This window comes from Lissotriton helveticus, chromosome 2_1, assembly GCF_964261635.1.
Source record: "Lissotriton helveticus chromosome 2_1, aLisHel1.1, whole genome shotgun sequence".
Taxonomy (NCBI): Eukaryota; Metazoa; Chordata; class Amphibia; order Caudata; family Salamandridae; genus Lissotriton; species Lissotriton helveticus.
Window position 1 is genome coordinate 1910797094 of NC_136059.1, and position 20581 is coordinate 1910817674.

Below are 20581 nucleotides of genomic sequence, written 5' to 3' on the forward strand. Positions count from 1 at the left end.
CAAACAAATAATATTAGTGGAGCAGCTTTTACAACTGCCTTTCTGAAAACTTTGACATGCTTATTCACAAAATCAAACCATCTACCTAAACACATTGCTTCACCAAAGAGATAAAGAGAATGAAACCAGAAATCAGTGCACTTCAACACCAATGGCAGAAATCTAACGACCATCATGACACAACCTGTCTCAAACATCATTAGACCACTTTTGCAAAGATTGATTTTGACACATGCTTCTTTCTTGAACAAGAATCTTAACCAAAAATCTTTCTTTCCCCAGCCACATCTTGCAATCAACAAACACCAACATGTAGGAAAAAATCCATGTATTATAAACAACACATTTTCTTTTACGTAGCGAGAGAGAGTAGGTGTGTTGACCAAGTGGAACCGACAAATACATTGTATGCAAAAAAGTAAATGGTTGTGAACCACTAATGTTAAGATTTTATCTTTTGATTAAATGTAAAGAACAATGTTATAACATAGATTCAAACTCAATGAGCCAAGTATTTCTATTTGTTCGCCAGCTAACAAATGAATTATCTTTCAACAACAGCCGAAGCGTTCCGCCTTTTATACAAACTTTTTCAAAAATCTGTAATAAGAAGAAAGAGGAAAATAATGTAAAAGACCCATCACCTGTCAAGTGATACTTGTTAACTGTCTGAACAATTAAATGTAAGGCCTAATGCAGAACACGATCCTATAGAAAAGAAATATATGAAGCAAAATGTATTGGTCACCTAATAAGACATGCTAATATAAAATCTCCCATTTAATACTTCATTTCCCACCTAAAGTTGAGTACCTAGAGGCCGATAATGTACTAACAGGTCTCTTGATAAATATTGCTTTAAATGTTTCTTGTCTTGTTTTCAGAGAATGGTCAATAAATTCGCAGCAAGCTTAATAACTTATTTAATCTATGCTTAGAATCAATTTCCTTTTCTTGAAATAGCGCCCAGACATGGATCCTGTCAGAACTCTAGTCTCTTCAGGCATTATTCCCATGATCAATTTAACCCCTTCGATGCTTGTGACGGAACCGTTCCGTCATCCGTCACGGCTGAGCTGTGCTGATGACGGAACGGTTCCGTCACGACCGCACCCTGTTCTGGAATGTCCAGCACAGGGGCGGAATCGGCGCCGCACGGAAGCGGTTAAATAGGCAATACCCTGGTGCTTGTTGTTTACGTCATCAACTTGGATCTAATTTATGATGAAGATCCTTTGTTTGCACCAAGACTAATTAAGAGATTGATGTGGGCAACCACTAACTTAAGCCAGAAAATACTATTCCTGCATTTTTCACATCTAAGTTCACTGGTTATAACTTTGATGTATCCCAGTGGAAACCTATTATACAGGATAATTAAATGCAAACTAGCATAAATGCTTTGTTCGTCATTAGGTAATTATCTGGCCTAAAGCAAACCTAAATAAAATGTGTATGACATCTACTGCCAATTGTAGGGCCTGCACTTGTAAATGCTATACCAACAAATGTATTGATCTCCCTCACCCTTGAGAAGGACTACAGACATTTCTCTACAGAGGCACCTTCCCTAATCTTTCATCTCCGACCCCTACTCTCCCTTCAGGTCATTCCGATTACACATGGATTACCCAAGATACAGAACTGTCGGGCAGCATATACAACTATGCTTAATGTATCACAGTTATCAGAACAGACAAAATATGCTACTCTACTTTTTTCAGTAGATGAATAACTGAGTAGAAGATCAAAGCTGCATGTTTTACCAAACACTCCAATTTATCTAAATGACATGTTTAAAACAAGCAAATAAATTATGCAATTTTGCACCGTGTATGGAGGGATTTAAGTGTGATGAAAATACTGGTGGGTGGGGGCTCTCAAATGGGCGTGGCCAATGTAAATAGGGCGTGGCTTAAAACACATAAGCTACAAATCTGTGTTTAACATAGTGTGCGGCCTGACTTACAATTTGCTGCTTCTTTCATTGCATCCAGATTTATAATACAACAAGTAACTAGCTGCATAAGATAAATAAGCAACAACTATGACTTTGTTGTATAGAATATTGCAATTTAATTCTGACTGTGAAAGAACTATAAAGAGTCTCTTTGAAGTTACATCAAAGGTAGAGAAGGGTGGTACTGCTGCACAGTTAAGATTTTTTTTCATCCTGAAGGTATGGGCAAACATGGGGAGTCCGATAGGGACCTGTCTCGGCACCTGCGTTTTAGAACTGATGGTGATGAGCACCGGCAGGACCCAGCCCACTTAAGTCCTGCATGTATGACTGATTCATACCTCGTATTACTTTTTATATTGAGAAGGCGCCTGTCAACAAGTGTTGGAAAATAGAGCTCTTTTCAGAAATACGTTTTTTTTGCCTTTTTGCCCCTTTACTGTGCAGTTATTTTGACAAAACACATTTAATTTACCTTTCTTCAGTTCCAGTAGCTTAAATATAGCATTGTTGTTTTTATAACCGTACACCACTACACTACCAGCTCCAGAACAGGTTGGATTGGTAACGCGGGCACTTGGGAAATGGTCGAAGGGCCGGTAGCCGAGTTCTAGCTGTGGGCTGCTTTTTTGGGCAGCCTGGGGGATGTCTGTGCTGTTAGGATGCCGCCAGCGGCCCGGTGGGTGCCTGAGTGGCCTTTCTAGAGGCAGATGGGCGTAGGTATCACTCCCTTTCTCTCACTGGGCCGGCCCATTAATGTATGCTGACTGAGCGGGGCTGGGGTACTGAGCAGAAGTGGTCTCACTTGCATTCATGACAATATTTACAGATAGCAGTGGTGGTTTAGTTGGTAGCACATCTATTCTCTTAGTGCATTCAGTCTTTAACTCCAAGTATTGGTGCCCCTCAAGGTTCCGCTAGCTGCACCCCACTACCTAAGGTGCCAAATGAACGGTGCCCGTTTGGACCCAGTAAAACCGTGAAATAGAAATATGTCAACCTCGGCACTCTAGTATATCTATAATATCAATTCATATGGATGTATGACCAATTTGAAGTACCAGCAAGGCAGTACCAGCAAGGCCTTGATTATATTCTGGCTTTAATAATTAAACATTTTTTTTTAAGGAGGATTGTAAAATTGAGCTGTCTATTCCCAATCATTTTGCTACTGTGTTTTAAAGAAATTTGTGATTTAAGAAAACCTTTGTGATACGTCTATAATAAATTATTAAAGCCAGAATATAATCAAGGCCTTTCTGGTACTTCAAATTGGTCATACATCCATATGAATTGATATTATAGATATACTAGAGTGCCGAGATTGACATATTTCTGTTTCTCACTTGCATTCATGTGTGGCTCAGCAGTGTGAACTAATCTGTGCATTTTTTTTATCTAAATGAAGTTAATAACAAATTACCCCCCTCCCCCTTTCTTTTCATAAAACTTCGCTGAAGCAGTGTTTTGCGGAAAAGCAATACGCAAATGTCGGACACTTTTTTGGGTGTGCCCGGGCCGATTTTTTATCCCAATCCAACCCTCCTCCAGACCACACTACTACCATCAAACACCACTTCATCATCTCTCTATAACACTGCCATATTACTACCTCTTTACCACCACCCACGGACTGCTGCACTGCCACCTTCAAACCCTGGTCTACTAATCCTGAACACTGCATTATGACTCCTCAGCATCTCTCTTCAGTATTATGCCATCCAGCAGCAGAGCAGAACTGCTGCCAATCCAATCTCCATCAACACACTACCACTGCTGTCTATATCACTCCACAACTCCATGGTCAACATCTATGACTGCAGAACTCTCACCCCATCACACTACAACCACATACAATACTACAACCCGCTCCAGCACCTTGCTATGCACAGCACAGCACTACTTCATTCCCCACACACTACTACCCACCACTGCTGCTCTACGCCGGCATAGCATTTTGTTCACATCTCATCACCGCACCTTCAACCCCAAAACTCCGATGCATAACACAGGGTCCTGAAGCCCCTAAGGTACACGGGAACGCTTCAACATTCCAGGGGTCCCGACCTTCCAGGGGGCCACATTCAGCCCAAGGCCAATGAATATCTGTGAGATATGGGAGTCTCAGGAGCCCCTCGTCATATTCTGTTGGAGGAGGGCCATCATTGTGCCTGCTGCCACTGCCAAAACTGCACTGCAAACCAAAACTAAACACCCCGCAGTATCATGCTACACCCACCTGGCACTGGATTGCTACCTCTCAGCAGCACACTACCCCATAACATCGCAGTGCCACCTCCTTAGCTGAAAAAATGCCAATATGATGCCATCACCCACCATTCAGTATCACTTTCACCACTTCATTACCACAACACACTCACAAAGTGCCTTCCACACTACCACAACTACAAACGACCCCACTCCACCACACTTCTTTACTATCACTCCTCTAACCACTGCCCCCACCCCCATGTTATCAACCCTCACTGCACTACAATCCGTATGACTACACTTCCCCCTCAGCACTCCACACTACCACCTACAACTACTGTACTTCCATAACTTCACTGCTTTACTGTTCTACTATTCTTAGAAACACTCACCAGTGCACTTCCAACCACAACATCACATAACCACACCACAACACTGCCACCACACACACTGCAGGAAAGCCTCACAGTACTTCATACAGCCTTCCACTACATAGCGCTACCACTCCCCTCGAAAGGAAAAGTTATAAACAAAGGCGGCACAAATCTGTTTCCCTCCATTATACGTCATTTCCTTGACAGTGCTGTTTGTGAATTTGGGACCCATCCCTGAGAAAGCTAAGTCTACCCTCAACTTCTTCCTACACCAACTTATTGCACTCTTTGTTGCGTAAAACATATATTCCCTTACCGTTGGCATCAATGCTAGGAGGCCAAGTGACCCCGATTACTTTATAATAAAAATAAACAGATTGGCCTAAGAAGGTGATCATCTCACCAGTCCCTTGATGGAATCGGTAGCTGTAGACAGAGAAGCTCTGGTTTTTAAGATTCAAGTCGCTAGAAGCCTTTCTTTAGAAAATGATCCCTATTACAAGCTGCGAGGCCATGACTTGATTCTTCAGCCTGACCTGATGTGTCAAACTGGGGACAGATCCTGCCACGGTAGAGGGGATGTCACTGTCCCATATGGAGATCAGTGCAGACCTGGACAAGAAAATAGTTTTGCAGATCTTATGCTGTTCAGTTTGTCCATCTACTCAATCTCATGGACAAATATTCTTCTGTATGTCAAGGGCATATCAGCGCTCTGAGGATACCAAAGGATGGGTAGCGGTGCTGTACAAAAACCATACATAAACAAACATGGATTTTTGCCAAATATGGGGCAGTTGTCCTTGGTAGTGCCCAAACCATGGCCTCTGGCATTAAACTTACTGACCCCGCCCCCCTTTCCTGTTGCTTCGCTAGTACTAAGCCCTCTACCGCGTCACACTAACCATAGTGCTGTCATTTGCACCCCTGATTCCTTTATATACAGATAGCTCGACCCTCCCTCCCCCCTAGAACATTAAAGTGCTCTTCTCTGAAATTAAACACCACAGAGGTAGCAAAATAGAGAGCGCAAACACACTCGCCCCTGCTATTTTCTAGTGGCTTTCCAAAAATGAAATTGAAAAGCAGACAATTAGAATACAGAATTTCCATTTGACAAGAAACACCTGCAAAGCTTACAATTCATGTTACGAAACCACACTACAATGGAAGTCTCTCCTTTATCAGTGCAACACAAAGCTCTGTAGATTGTACACACATACAATTACTTCAATCACATAAACCTTTTCGTAATCCTTCGCCCCACCATTCTTAAAAGAAAATTATAGTTCCGGAAATCTTTTGTAGTGAGCTCTGTGCATTTTTCTGGACAAAATCTTGTTTGAAAGGCAAGCAGTTCAGCCTTGGTAATTGCTCAATCGAATTGCCCTAAGCACATCGGACGTAGTAGCACTTTCTGGTGGGGAGTCTTTTATAATCAGCCACTTCCACTGTCTGGGAAGCTGTCCACATCCTCTGCCTTGACCCTGGTGAACCAAGAGCATCTAAAATGGGTCCCGCTGGACTTCAATACTCCTACTTATACACACACAGAGCTCTACTACACATGCTGCACATATCTTACACATGCATGCACACGCCCCAAACACAGAGGATGTCAGCGTAAGGTTCTGGGTTTCACATAACAGCAGCACTTTACATGAGATGGGCCAGTACGCCACACTCTCACTGACACAGATACAGATGTCTGGTAATCTTATAAAATCATAAAACATGATATGCTGCCAGCACCATCTTATGTGCTAAGCGCAAGACATGGACAGTAAGCCTCTATCCACTCTGGATGTACGCTTGGTGCACTCCTCCAGGTCCAAGGCCCTGTCCTGGAACGTGCCTTGTTGATAGTAGAGCAGGTGAGCACTTAAGGCAAGTGTAAGTGCACAGATTCAAGACAGGGGATATTCCAGCCTCAATAGAATACTAGCGGCAGAGAAGCTGCTCCTCTGTGCCTACCAACATACTTAAGATATCACTTCTTCACACACAAGTAATGTTTTCTTTCTACTTGTAAGTCCTGAGAGTATATGTGATCCCAAAAAGTCCCATCCCACTATATTCTGAAACACTGTATGAAATCTGACCTTGACTAAGTGCTTTTAATGGTTCCCTCTTCTGTCTTTCTGTTGAATGACTCCCTCATTAGCTTCATCCTCAGCATGCCTGTTCTCTGAGTAGAGCCTACTCTAACTTGTATGCCTTTCTCCCTTAATCTTTTTATTGCGCTTCTGAAAATTGCCCACACTTCATTTCAGAGACCACAGCGTCAACTTTGAAATCATATCCACGCATCCTAACAGCACCTGATCTCCTTTACATTATCTATTCATCCTACCAACAATTTATAGTTACACACAGAGCCCCTATTAATGATCACACCGTAACTAGGATTGATGTATTATACCACAAAATAGCTACGAGGCTTATCCTAATAAACAACAATAATCAATAGCCACTGGATTAACCACTAATCTTGGGTTCCGGAGTAGCATGCTACTCGTCGTTAGGTGCTTCAACACCTCCTCAGGGGTAGTAAGCATTACTTAACTCCAACTACATTTACAATGACAATAACAACAACCTAATACCAGCCATGTCTATTACTAACGAACGAAGGCAATAGGATTCCCTCCAGTTGTCTGATTTGCTGCTCTCGAGTAGTTGAGTTACTGATCGTGGGTCGACAGACCAGCATTTTACCCAACATCCTGTCATTGCCATGACTTTATGTCTCTGTGCCTTATTTGTAAAAGTCCTTTCAGATGTGGTACCAAAATATTGTCAAATTATCAACGGATATGAATGTCATGTCCTAGATAACGTTTACACAAATATCCGGCCACTGGTTTAATAGCATGTCCTAAATATTGTCTACAAAAATATCACCCGGCCTATTGGAGTTAATAAGAGAACATCTACACCCCAGTGGCCTGGTAGTTATATATACGCAATTTAGGACACAATATTTAGGTCAGAATATTCTGTCATGCAACCGTAATTCTGTGTGCAATAATAATTTAACAGTGTGCTGCCAGGCTTCTGTGATGTGGTCTTCATGAGACAAATCCCCGCACAAAAAAAGCACTGCTCAATCCGCAATACGTCATGGCTTGGGAAGTTCCTGCTGCAGTCAAAATGTTTGCTGTTCATTCCTGTGGTGCTTTTTTAGACCACCTCTGCCCCACCTTTCAATACCAGCATGCCCAGTATATTGTGGAAAAGAGCATGTTCTGATATCACAGATAGGAACAATGCGGCACCTCCTACGAGTGGAAGTGAGAGGCAACCCTGAGTGTCATAGCAAATGTGCCATCTGTGGTGCAAGCGCGGAACGAAGAATGAACCCCATGTATGCAGGAAAGGCCCGGTGTATGCAGCAAATAATTGGGTTTCAGAAAACCGCTAAGACCCTGGGCCCAAGTGCCACTGCACCTGCTGCACAATTGATACATCCCTGACCCTTTTATTGCACTACTTTTTTCACTTGGTCAGCCTGCAGTGTTAACTCTATTCAGGCCTGGGCCTAGCCCTGGTGTAACTGCTGTATGTTATGTTAATTTAATTTATAATGCGCGCGAATCACCCCTGGAGGGGTGAATCTGTTTAGCATCTGATATAACTCCCTTTTCAAATCATTTCTAGCAGTGTACTGACCCTGCGCTTAATCAGAGGTGGCATATAAGGCTTACCAAAGTTAGCAACATATGCCCTGCCCATCAGGCTGTATGTGTGGGTGTCATGTCATATATCGTTATTGTGAAAACTGAGGAGCGCGGGAGAGGCAGCAGATACCTGGGGCCGACTATGTAGGCTGTGCGGCCTTCCCTAAACGAGTTAATCCTCCAGGCCTAGCTCTTTAGTGGGCCTCTACACCGCCTCTCTAGGGTTTGCTTAGACACAGTGACATGGAGGTAGGCCGCAACCGCGCCCGTGACGCAGCTGAGCAGGTGACGTGACCGACCCGGTGACGTCTCCCAGAGCACCGAATTCTGAACAGGCCACTGCAAGCATTAGTGATTCCGTCTGGCATGAGAACAAAGCCAAGGTCATTTTATAAGTGCAACGTAAAGCTTGTAGAATTAAATGTAATGTCTTACCGACCGAATTCAATACTTTGGATGATTTCATGCTTTTTATCTCTGCTGTAATTTCCATGAAATGCTGATTCATAGTGAACGAAAATTCCACGAAGGCGAAGCAGACTAGAAGAAACTCATAACTTAGGCAAAGGGTGCACGCTCGCAGAGCTGAACCGAATTAATTATGAGCACTGCTGATTAGAGCAAGAGACCCGCGGAGGCTGAAGTCGCAGTGAAAGAGCAGAAGAGGGGTCATTTCATGCCTATGCCTGAATGAACCGCGCTCCATAGAAATTGTCACAGAAACTATTATGCCTGATCGATTCATATTTGGAGAGGTGCTTTCTAAATGCACATTTTATACCTGCTCTCAAAACTCCTTTTAGGAAAATATTTCACCATATGTCAGTCCCAGCGACTGCCATGGCCCTCACTAGACCCTCGTTTGCACCATTATTTCTAGGAACAGAAATAATCTTTAACAAAACCCACTCAAGTGGATTTCAACAGAAAGCTCAAACTGGGTCAGAATATTGGTTTTCAGAGGATTCCCATTAGACCTGGGACAGGTCTAGAGCTGGGACACGTTGTCCTACGTAGAATCCCAAAAGTACTTTCAAGTCAACAGGGATATAGTGTGCAAATTAAATCTTTGTCCTAGTTTGAAAATCTGCCACTTTGTCATTCAGCCACATATGTTACATATGGAATGGAGGTAGTAAAAGAAGAAGGTATGTAAAGAGCATGCAGTGTTAAAGTAGCACCTATGGCTCCTTCGGGCTTTGACCTTAGTCCAAACATAACATCTCAACTTCCTGATTCCAGCTCCCATCTCGTTTCTGCAACGACTACATCCTCCCCTCATTTAGTAGTGATTCACACTGTAATAATGTTTCCAAGATTGGCAGGGATTGGGTCCTCCTTTATATCTATGTTGTATGAGTACTTGTGTAGCACACACTTTCTGGATTGCTAAACACGGGCAAGAGCCCTGGGATTTAATGCAGGATCGTTTACAATGAGGCATAATATTTGTGGGGGGTTAATCCTATCCCGTACAGATGTAGCAGTCTCTGATGAGTTGAGCCTTCACCTCCTGGCAGACACGCAGGAAGGCTGGGATAGTTCCAAAGATGGTCTCGGTGTTTCCAGATTCTGGGTGCATGGATACAGAAGGCTTGTCTTCCCAGTGTATTCTTCTCACAAACTTTTGTTTCCTGTTCAGCAATACCCTGGCTTCTAGTGTGACACTGTCTGATTGAGCGCGATGCTTTCTTGGCCAGCTATGCAGGGATGCTATTTCTGGTGGTCTTGTAAGCGATGCAGCTGGTTATGAATTTGATACAGACTTGAAGGGAGAGCTAGTGTAGTTCCTTCAGAGTTGGGGTGATATTTATGGAACTTCATTAGGCCTTTGTTGATGCATAGTGCAGCTTGTAGGGTGCTTATCAGGGGAGCCATTGGAAGGGAGTCTATTGAACAGGTAGTTGCCTCCATCTAGATGGGAGAGGTCTAAGGCTCTTCTAAAGTGTTCATACAAGAAGAGGTTACATTTTTTTAGGAGGGGGGGGTGGGTTTAAAGCTGTCTTTCTTTGAAATTATCTCTTCAAAGAATACGCAGTTGTAAAGATTGAATCCAAGTAATTTTGCATTTGAAGTTAGCTGATATTTGAAGGCATATAAATACCTTTCGGAGAGGCAGGTTTGCATTTGATATTGTTTGTTGCTGATTGTTATCAGGAGGAATTCTGTTTGGTCAGTTTTGGGTATGTGCTGGGCATCCAATTCAGAATGAGATCAAGGCATGTTTGAGTCACTGAATGTTACGAGCAGAGGGTATTTTCAGGATTTCAAGTTCAGATAAAGTAGAGGTTGTGGGTAATGGTAGACAGGGTGGAAGTGGTGGCAACCTGCAGGAGATGGGCTGTTTCTGGTAACTTAGGGTTCTCCTTTGGATGACTTGGTGGCAGTTGGCAAGGTAGGAGGTGAACCATGGTATGTTCATATCAGACACGCCCATCATGCTACCAGTATATGGATAAGTGATTCATACGGAAATGCGTGAAAGCCAGCTAGGAGGGCAAGTGGGATCCGGTGGGCATGTCATCCACCAGGAGGGCGTGGGTCTCTGTGCTGGAATGTGGTCTGAAGCCTGATTGGTAATCCCAAAGGATTCTGTTTCCTTTGATCTGATTTTAGAGTTGAATACAGACACTTTATCAATTACTTTTTCAATGATAGGATATTTCGGATGAGGCGATAGCTTGAGGATGCTTATGGATATACAATGGCTGTGCCTTTGAATTTGAGACTGTGTCCATGTTAATATTCACATTCAAAACACACTCTTTTCACAATTCCTTTCGCACCACTCACTCATAAACACTCACACTTTTGCACCCAGTCACATCGCAACCCTCTTGACCTAATACTCATCGCGATGCCCTCAATCACTCTAAACCTATACTTGATGATTCCCTCCACCCATCTTGTTATCTTCCTGACCCTCGGTATTCACCGACCGCCGCCACCACTCAATACTAACACTCTAGAGTCTAAGCACAATATCTATCATGTCACTATCACCACAAGGACCTATGGTTTCACTTAAACTCATTTGAAAGTTGTAATGACACTGTCAGTGCTATTAATTGATGAGATCTTTTCCCATCCACACCTTTACGCCACAGACCCCAAATCTAGCCTTGGATATCTCCACAGATCTGACCTCCAATGACTACTATGTGCTCCCTGCTTTGCAGATGAAGAAGATGGCAGAGTAGAGCCCTGCAAATCTCGAGTCTTGTATAAACAATGCACTCATCACCCGTGCATTTAAAGCAGCCGTAGCATGCTCATACCAGTACTTCTATTCATCGTGCCTATCTCACCCAAAATAGTTCTCTCAAACAATGCAGCCATTGCTCCTCTTTCCTCGTACGACCGTTTCACACTCGATGTCTCTCTCGATGACTTACATCTTAAATTCCTCATTCTCAGGGCCACTCTTTCCACTCCGCTTCTTAATGTCAAGAAATCCCTTTTTAGGTGTTATCCCTCAGGAGATAGTGATGGTGAGTCATCAAGGTTTGCTCTTGAACAGTGATGAGGGATAGAAAGCTCAGGTGCACTTAAATGGCACACCTGATATTATCTAGGCAGTGTTATGACTTAAAATATATTTTTTATTCAGAGTCAAGGGTTAAATACAACAGTAAGTTGCTTCAGCAAGCTTAATAGGTGAACAATCTAGCAGCACCAGGTGAGTAGGCAGACATTTACCCTATGAATCAGTGGCGGATAAGGTGAATTCGTGTTGTCAAGCAGGTGCCACAATCAGATAGCTCTTTGCGGGCATTCAGTAATATTATTGTGGCTGATATATGAGTGTACCTCAGGTCCTATGGCCTCCCACATGCTTTCTGTTAAAGCAGACAGAAATCTCAAGGAGGCCACATGTGCACATGGAGAACGCTCTCTAAAGGGACTGGGTGTATTTCTTATGCATGTGTGTAAACATCTCTCCTAGGCAATCACAACAATATACAAATTATACTTTGAGGAGGACTCAGGACGAAACAAAGAACTATATGTATAACAAATGTATTATTTTATTTTATTCAGTGTCACAAATGTGTGTAATTAAAATTCAGTCGAACTGAACAGTACATCAATAAATCATAATGATCAATACAAATCAGTTGATCCATGTGGCAAAAACATAACATATGAATTAAAAATATCCTTCATAAAGATAAAGTTCCCTGTCAGCAGCAGGAAGCTTGCAGTGAGATCACAGATATGGTACATTGTTCTGATTGGTCTGCATGCACTTCTGTGCCCATGGCCCTCCAAGGTAGTACATGTGGCAGTTTAATGCCTCTCTTCACGCTGGTGCACAGAAGGGGGTTATAGGCCTATAGTGTGCCACACAGCTTTAGTGTGCTACTCAGAGGTTGTGTTAGAGTCCCATCTCTAACTCAGACCAGGAATATGACAATCTCAAGCGGCAGGACAATAAACGGGTACCTTCGCCTCCCCAGTGGTTCCCTACATCTGCAGGCAAATGACAATGAGAGCATGTGAGAGTGAGGGCTAGGCAGCAGAATGCAATTCTCGCCTCTGTGCCCTCTATGCTTCAAGCAGTGATCAGCATGACCGCCAAATCAGCAGCTGGGTAGTAGGGCTAGTATTGTATGTTTTCAGCACCATGAGGAATCTACGTCCCGAGGCCTATGCATTCTGAAATCATGATGTGCATCCGCCTCCCCTCCAGTCCACTCTGATGCAAGATTCCCTCTTGTCTTTCGAGTCTGGTTCCTGTTTGTGATGGGGGATACCTAGTCTTTCAGACCCGGTTGCAGTCCTTCTGTGTCTAGGCATGGAGATTCAAGTGGCACAGAGGGCAAGCTTATATACCCATACAGTGGCTATTCGGGGCGCCAAATAACCACTCGGGTGCAGGACTTGAATTTTCAGGTAGAGTCTTTCTGGTTGAAATGAATCTTGCTCACACATAAGTTTGGTCTCTTAGAAATAAACATGCCATACTGATCTCAAACTCTTGGTCCCATGGTGATGGCAGACATCCAAAAATATGGCAACAGCTAGTGGATTTAGCTTAGGTCTACTTTCAGCCAATCATGGCTTTCTTGCTGTACTTCGGGCCTCTTAATTTAGAGCTGACCCCCGGTGGAGTGAACGGCCATTCAGCATATATCCTTTGCTCAGGTGTTTTCTGTGGACTTGCCCTTGGCCGCCATCCTAGCAAGGTGATTTTTACTTTCTGGCCACAGGCTGACCTGCTGCGGCTGGTCTTTCTCATATCCGCTGAGTTCATGAGCAGCGAAGGGGCATGCATGTGCACAGGAGAGCCAGCTCGGTCTGTATCTAAATTGTCTATTAAGACAACTTACTTTCTTAGGACCAGGAGCCTGAAGTCTTTGGTATATAGTCCCTCACACTCTGGAGGGAGTAAGTGGTTCAAATCATGGCAGACTACACAGATTTACCAGGGAAAGGAAGTAGACTTGCTCTCCAGTTTGGGGCACATGGAAAAATGCCTATACCCAGCCATCAGCTACCAGCCAGTATTAGCCATGACAGGGTCCATTTTTAGAGGAATGCCACTTTCAGTGGATCCCACCTCCAGCAGTGCCAAGTACTCTACACAACTTCCAAAAAGAATCAAGTAGTGCACTTGCCAGGTACTCGGGAAACATAAGGAGTATGTCCGAAAATGGAGCAATCAGGAGCAGGGTAGCACAATATGTCAATGCTATGACCTTTTGACCTGTGAACTTAGTGCTCAAATCAACAAAAAATGTAAATCATTTATTTTTCTGCTTCATCAAACCCACATTCATTGTGGCACACTGTTCGCCATGTGATGCGAGGCACATAAGTCTGTGTGCCAGGTGCAGACTCAGATAACGAATTTGCTCTGCAGATGGGAACCCAACCTGCTTTTGAAAGGGAGAATTAATCCCATGCCTGCATCAGCAATATGGCCCAGGGTACAAAAACGAAGGATTCTCTTCTTTGCATGGGGGGGGTTCATGCCCCTCACAATTGAGGAATGGCCTCTTGGGATCTCCACTGGCTCCTGGTCCAGAAGAGATGCCATTTCAAGCTCCTGACCCACGCCTACAAATCCCTCCACAAGCAAGGACTCATCTACTTGAACCACTGTCTGCACACCCACCATCCCCCCAGGAACCTCTACTCCACACACCTCGCCCATGGCAGATCCCCCATATACGCCAATGCCACTGCCACATCGGAGGACGCTCCTTCTCCTTTCTCGCCACCAAAGCCTAGATCACCCTCGCCCTCCACCTCAGCAAGTCACTCTCGCTGGCCACCTTCAGGAAGGGGCTCAAGACCTGGCTCTTCGAATGAGGCCTACAGCTAGCGCCTGGATACCCATCCCGGGTGACAAGCTGCGCTTTACATACACTGATTGATCACACTAGAGCACATGTAGTGCCGGTGTGATTTGTATTACAGATTGTTGCCCCCCTTCTGCGGCACCTCCTGTAATACCAAAGTGCACTGGGAGGCAGAAAGTACACACACACCCCCGGGCCACTTAGTCTAATAAGGCCACAGTGTTTTATTTAGGTGAATGATGTTTGTGATGACTGTAATCCTGGCATAGCATGGCTGCATGCCTTCCACATAAAGGTAGCTCCTCTGACAAGCCAAAGCAGCACCAAAGTTAAAAATATTTCGATGCTCATTTAAGATGCTCGTGTCTGATTTTAATCTTATTTTTATTAAGCATACTCTTGTACTTTTCCCGTCTGTAGTGTTACTTCCTAAAATGCTGCCCCTGCTGATCGAATAGCTCATTGAACTTAAATACTAACATTGCAAATGTAAATGCACTGAACATGGGCAGGAGAATAGGTCTTGTTGGGCTGAGCTGGGACCAGAGATCGACTTTCTTCCTGAAAGTTGTCCCACCTCTAATCAAGCCAGAAGAACTGATTTTTAAAAAAGGAACTAAAGCTTGGTATTTGAAGGGTCTTCCCTCTGTGCCAGAATAAACATGAAAACAGTGACATCAGAGAAGCCTCTCCCGAAAAAAGAAACATTTCATCAATGATCCATATTTTAATCACTTCACTGATTGCAGTAAACTGTGTCATTTGTTGCAATTAAAGTTTAGCACCTATAATTATTCTTATATACCTGTATTAGCATAGCATTCTGTTAAGCATACTCAGATATAGTTTATAGCAAAAGATTTCGCGTGGAGCAGACGGTTGCAAGTGCCAATCAATACAGCAAAGGTCATTCAGGGGTTGCAGCTTCCATGTCTCTGCTTGTAACCCGTTCCTGATAAGGTTAACATGTGTCTGTTCTACTAAGTGAATTATTGGGGCGATAGCATCACAACTGCGCAAGGGCTGGAAACACACAGTGCACACGTGTTCCGATGAAAGCCGGCTGACGTTTGGGGTGAGAGGTGACCAGGCTTGGATCTGACTATCTGAGCTCCGCAGACAGGTAAATTGTATTAAATCAGCTGTCGAGGTTTATAAAAGGATGACATACTTTCCTTTGAGCGCGGAGATGAAACTTGAAAATAGCACTTAGGGCGATTGCAGACGCCATTTCCCCTAAGTATCATGGGATGCGAGATTATGGGTCGCAGAATGCGTGGTTACCTTATGTTTTGGTTTCGGCAATTATTCTGCTGTTGGTCTTTGTGACCTGGGGTCGGGCAAATGTGAAGCCAGTGCAAGCTGGCGCAGTGACGTCACCACCCCCTCATTTGTGATGACGCATTTCAATTTTAAGCTTCTCAGTCTTGGGCGTCATTGACTTGAAGTCTCTAGCCCATGCATAAGGCATGTGTTTAAAATCAAGCATCAATGATGGGGTGCCATCCACAAAATGGCGTCTTTCAGAATGCTACCCAAAGAGAACATGTTTGACTCCGGACATTAAATACAGGACCTCCATATTAAATGTTGGACTGGCCAATGCTACACTGCTCTGCAGAGTTTAGAAGAAATATGTAAAAATAAAAAAAATAGGTGAAAAAACCCAATAAGGTTGTCAAAATAAATAATAAGTCTGCTTCATCTCTTCTGACACTGACCTGTCTGGTATTTATCCATAATGGTCATCCTTCATACCCCTCTTTCTCACAACCTCACCTACATCCCTCAGTCCCTCAAAGTCTCCTACTTGGAAGATAATGGCTTACTCTCGTCCTTCAATAACGCTCCGGAGATGCTCTTGCAGTCATACTCGCCATCATCAAGGCCTCCCTTTCTCAAAGCATGTTCCTAGAATCTTCCTGGAGTGACTGAGGATTTAAGCAAAGCAAACTGAGTACCCACAGTACCCACACCACTTAGGCCCCGATTCCAATTTGCAAGCTATGAGATACGCCAAATACTGAGGGGAGAACATTGTTTCCACCAACATACCTGTTCCCATATCGTGCAATTCAGAGTATGTATGGTTGCAATGGAGAATAACAAGCTGGGCCCGAATTACCAGGCTGTAAAGGGCTAGATGTAATGATCATACCTTTATCTTTTTGTAAGAGGCTATGTGGAAAGGGCAACCCATTCTAAAAATGACACTGTCTGTGCCTGATGTAACACGATTTGTAAAGGGGATGCCCTCTGCAAAGTTGTGCCTGACAACACACGGGGGAAAAAGCCAAAGGCACAAACAATCCAGAGTAAGAACAGGGCTGCGGGCGGGGGTGGGGGAGGGGGGTGGGGGGGGGGGAGGCAGGGCTGAAGCAAGCAGGGGCCGGAGCAGAAAAAGCAGGGTCAAGCAGGAACTGGAGCAGGGACTAGATTGAAGAATCTAACAGCAGGAACAAGCCATAGGACTTGTGACTCAGTGATACTATCATCGGAGGCTCTTTTTATCCTGTACGTACAGGTACCATCAGGCAGGACCAACCACCAGGCTCTGAACAGGAACAACCATATAGAAAGGGGCTGGTCTCAGAGCGGAACATACTGTAATGGTATTGAAATTTGGTGAGCATCTTAGAGTGGAGTTTGTGTTTGGTAGCCATTTTGGAATGGAGACACATGAAGGGAGAGTTGGACTGGACTTTTCCAATAACAGCTGTCCCGAACCTCAACAAATGTTTAGTTCCGAGTCTGATTGTTTTTCTTTGCACAGATTCCTCCTACTTTCTGCAGGGATAATCTGTATGTGTAGCCCGCATCCATGGAACTCAGAATTGGGTGGTGCTATATCGAGTGAAGATATCGCTCTCCCCAACTTGGAGTCAACCCTATATTAAGTTTCCTTCTTTGGCATACATACTGGGCTTATTTATAAATTATGGACTGCACTACCTAGCGATGGTTTCTTAGTGTGGTTTTATCAAACCCAATTGCGCAACTGGAATACATCTATCTGAAAAAATACTTTGGGCATACATGTAAATACAGCAAGCATGAGGTCCTTCCTTGTTCGGGAGGTGACTTTCTATGAAAACGTTTGCATTTGGGAAGATGTCCACTCACTGAGCAGCTTCTTTGTGTCTTAAGTTTACACGTCCTCCCCTTTCACTGATCCTGATTGCAGACTCGCATGCTGCTCCCCCTTGTGGTGCTTTGGGAAATTTTGAGTTCCCTTACCCATCTTTTCCTTATTGTATTCGAGATTGCTGCCCCTTTAAAGGTCAGTTTCTGCTCTTGGTCTGCCAAGAGGTATCACCCCAAATATTGCTCTTCCATTTAATCATGATTTACTGGGGGTCTGTTTTAGGATTTTGTTTCGCACCTCGTCCTATAAGGTGGTAGCTGTAAGCATGTAATGTACCGTTTCCATCTCTGGCGTGTTATATGCATCTCTCAGATTCTCTCTGACTCCTTGTTTTGTTTATTGCATGAGTTTCTGTGCAACTGGCCCTTGCCATCATGAAGGACCTTCTCATTTCCTGTTTTCCATATTTATTAGATATGACACTGGGTTCTGAGTTTTTTCAAGATCTCTCTCTGTTGTTTCCCAGACAGTGCCTCCCTTTTCTTTTCTCTTCCCACCTCCCAGTTTGGTATTGCGAGAATGTTTTTTAACAATAGATAGACATTTGAAGTCAACCATACTGTTTCTACCTGGATCACAAGCAAAACTGCTTCTGCTTTGAAGAATTATGTCAGTGGGCTAGGAATTTCATTCTTTAACAACTTTCTCCAGCAAAGATCAATCATGTTTTGAGGGGCTGATGCGCTTCTCTTTGCTGCATTCCATTAAGGTATTTTCATAGCCTGCACTTTGCATCTGTATATATCCACTGTCAACTTGCACAAGTGCAGTGCGGAATGCTGGAGGCACCAGGAGCCATTTTCTATTGCTTCCTCTAACTTTGGCATTTAAATCTGGTATTACCTATAGGCACCCAGAGCTCTGCTCTGCCCGGGCACTGTTCAGTCCAATATTAAGTCTCAATCTTGAGAGCACACTTGTAAACATACATTTTGCCATACATTCATATAGAGAGCTTTAGCATCTTGTTCAACCACTGGCTTACTTTGACCAGCCTCTGTCAGCCACTGGCTTGACACTCTGTCAATCACACCTTGGCCCAGCCCAGTGGAGTATTCCTCTCTCACCTGATTCTATTGCATGCATGCCAACAGTCCCAATTCAGGTGGGAGACTCACCTATTTTGAAGCCAAAATGACGTTATTTTCAATGTCTCCTGCCAGAAATAGCCTCTGCTTCAATAGAAGTCAATGGGGGGAAATGTATTGCCTGGTTTTTTTCTTCAAAATCTCCCATTTTCCTGTTCTAAAATGTTAGCATGTGTGCTGTTGGCTGAATGTATGCGTTCACCTCCACTCTGCATGAGAGACTACTTTATATGTGTCACCCTCTCTTTCTGCACCTGTTGGCTCTCTCTGATGTGCCTAGCTCTGTTACCACCAACACATCCTTCTGTGCTCTTTGTCACCCTCATCCAGCTGCTACCCTCTCGTGCTACTCCTAACCCTCCTTCTTTTCCTGTGTCGAGGTTTATAAAAGGATGACATACTTTCCTTTGAGCTGAGATGAAGCTTTACCTGTGTTCTCTGTGTCCCTCCCACCCTCTCTTTTCATCCATGTGCTCCTCATCATCCACTGCATCCATGTGCACTGTCATCCTTCCTTCTTTCCTAACGCTTTTCATGTGTGCTCACTTTCGACCTTCCAAAAGCCCCCCAGCTAAACCCCCTCCTTGTCCCCATCCCTTCCACCCTGTGCTTTTTGCCCGCCCATGGCTCCTCTGTACAGTCACTAGGTCAATTTTTTCCTTTCTTAGGTCGAGCCTGAGCAGCGCATGGGCTGCTCTTCAAGGAATGCTTTATTAGAGTATGGACTTGAAGCTCCGGCCACTCTCTGCCCATATTTTTCATTGGCTTGTGTCATTGTCCTTTGTAAATACTGGCTTCTGGTTCGTTAATAGGCTTGTAGTCCTGCCTTGTCTTCATTTATAACCTTCCATGAGGACTAGCCTGTTTACTTCTGTTGTTACAGTATATCTTTTTTAGTCTGTAAGCACTATTTTCTTTAATGAGTTTCTCCTACTGCAGGCCCGACATGCTTTCCTGCACCATTCAGGGCGCCATGCCCGCTTTCACTTTCCAAGAAGCCCGGGACAATTGCGACTGCTTCTTTAAAATGAAATAGGTCTTGCATTTACAAGAGTTGGAGTTCTTGGCATTGTAAAGGACAATGCCTTTTATTTATGTGTTAATTATCAAACAGATAAATGCAAGGCATTGTCATTTACAATGCCAATAGCTTAAACTCTGGCAAATGCGAGACTTATTGCATTGCAAATGCTTGTTTCTTTAGTTTCTGCATTCTAGAAACAAAATGTGGGCTAAATTAAGGCTCCATTGCCTTCAATATAGTCGTCTTTTTCTTTCTATGATAAAAGGAAGCCAATTTGCAGGGCTGCGCTCTTTCTTTCTATGTTATAGAACCACAACCAAGGAAGAATTATAATGAAGATCCCCTTGTCATATGACCTTTATTTTAAATAAAAACCAAAACATGACTGTATCAAAGGCAAGGGCCATCGATTCAGTATGCCTTTTAGGTTTACTGACCGGACTTAATGTGCTTACGCTGCATGCAGTATCACATAAAACCTGAACTAGTTGCTTTGGCAATATTTGTTGCTTTTGCAGTCAAGAGTATGTAAGTAAACACGTCTACTTCGAAGGCCTGAGAAAATCTTGCCAGGCTCCCTACGGTTGTTTCTGCCTGCTTTACATCTGAGTGATGTGGGCTTTCCATGCTGTCCTAAATGAAAAGGTGTGTAATAGATACTTTTAGGAGGTTACATTGTCTAGGGGGTCCTTTCATAAGAAGAAGGATTTATCCCTTGAGATCTTCCTCTTGTGCCCCCAAAACCTGGTTTTGCACTGTTGATTTGAATTGCATTCCTTTCACAGGACTCC

General features: G+C 43.7%; 1 protein-coding gene across 1 annotated transcript in view; it reads left to right on the forward strand.

Annotated features, from left to right (window-relative positions):
• TRPC3 (transient receptor potential cation channel subfamily C member 3) overlaps window positions 1-20581 on the forward strand; it is a 697537-nt gene that overhangs the window by 78664 nt on the left and 598292 nt on the right. The window lies entirely within an intron of this gene.